Source organism: Stegastes partitus, unplaced genomic scaffold (assembly GCF_000690725.1).
Source record: "Stegastes partitus isolate 25-593 unplaced genomic scaffold, Stegastes_partitus-1.0.2 Scaffold19, whole genome shotgun sequence".
NCBI classification, from domain to species: Eukaryota; Metazoa; Chordata; class Actinopteri; family Pomacentridae; genus Stegastes; species Stegastes partitus.
In genome coordinates, this window is record NW_007577750.1 from 1,548,129 (window position 1) to 1,549,437 (window position 1,309).

The 1,309-nt window shown below is 40.2% G+C and overlaps 1 protein-coding gene across 1 annotated transcript in view; it reads left to right on the top strand.

Moving 5' to 3' along the window:
- The window catches only part of slc22a31 (solute carrier family 22 member 31), a 44,985-nt gene that overhangs the window by 40,465 nt on the left and 3,211 nt on the right, over positions 1-1,309 (top strand). The gene's annotated exons all lie outside the window — the stretch shown is intronic.

A 1,309-nucleotide genomic window follows, 5' to 3' on the forward strand; every position in this document is an offset into this window, starting at 1 on the left:
GGGCTGTGCCCGGCCGGGCCCCGTGGGCAGAGGCCCGACCACCAGGCGCTTGCGTTCGAGCCCCAACCCCAGGCCTGGCTCCAGGGTGGGGCCCCGGCTGCGCCATACCGGGCGACGTCTCTTTCCTTGGTGTTTTTCTTTTCATAGAGGTTTTTGAACTGCCCTTTGTCTGTCCCGTCGCCTAGGACCTGTTTGCCTTGGGTGACCCTACCAGGGGCATGAAGCCCCGGACAACATAGCTCCTAGGATCATTCGGGCACACAAACTCCCCCACCACGATAAGGTGTCAGTTCAGGGGGGAGCACCCAAGCGTGACAAAAAAAAAACACTGATCGTACTCTGGACCTGACAGCAGACCAGTGGAAGCTGGCACAGGAGGTCACAGAAGTGCTGCACTGTAAAAAAAAAAGTCTGTAAAAAATACAGTAAAAAACTGTTAAATAGCAACAGTAAAGGACCGTCAATTCCAAAATTGTTTATCACCGTAGTAAATACAATCAATTTCCGTAAATCAAGAAACAGTACATAACTCTAATTTTTACGGGTACAATATGTAAAAAACACACAATTTTACTGTGATTTTTTCAAACAATTGTAAAATGAATGAGAAAATACCGTAAAGTCAAAAGTTGGTAATAACCCTAAAATTTACAGTATCATTCAGTATAAATCACGGATTTCACTGATGTGTAATTTAAATTTACAGTAGAAAACCATTAACCATTCAGCAAATATATACTGTCATTTCTACAGAAACAAGATGTTACAAATATGGTCCATATATTGCTGATTTGAAGAGAACCAATATTTTACAATGACATAATATCGGCCACTGTTTTATTTACTGTGTTATTTTATGTTAATGTCCTTGTAAGCGTGAATCTATTTATGCAATAGTAAACTCGCCTATAGATCAGTGGTCTTCAACCTTTTTTGCACCACGGACCAGTTTTAAGCAAGAAATTTTTCTACGGACCGGTCATTACACACATAACAAATAATATATATTTTTTTTCTATTGAAAAGTTTCATAAATAAATAAAATTACTTTTTGTTACTTAACATGTTTACTTTTTCTCTGTCTCAGTATTAAGTCTCTCCCACTTTCCAAAGCAGCTCTCCTGAGACGTTTGTTGTTGACTGACGGCTTCCTTTAGCAGCCGGACATAAAAACTGACAGTCAAGTCCGGGAAATGAACACAAACGGAAGTGACAGGAAGACGCGCTAGTCATTTTTCAAAATAAAACACCATGCAGACTCCGCTGGAAATAAAAATAAACCAATAAAACGTTTTTATTCTATCTGTGC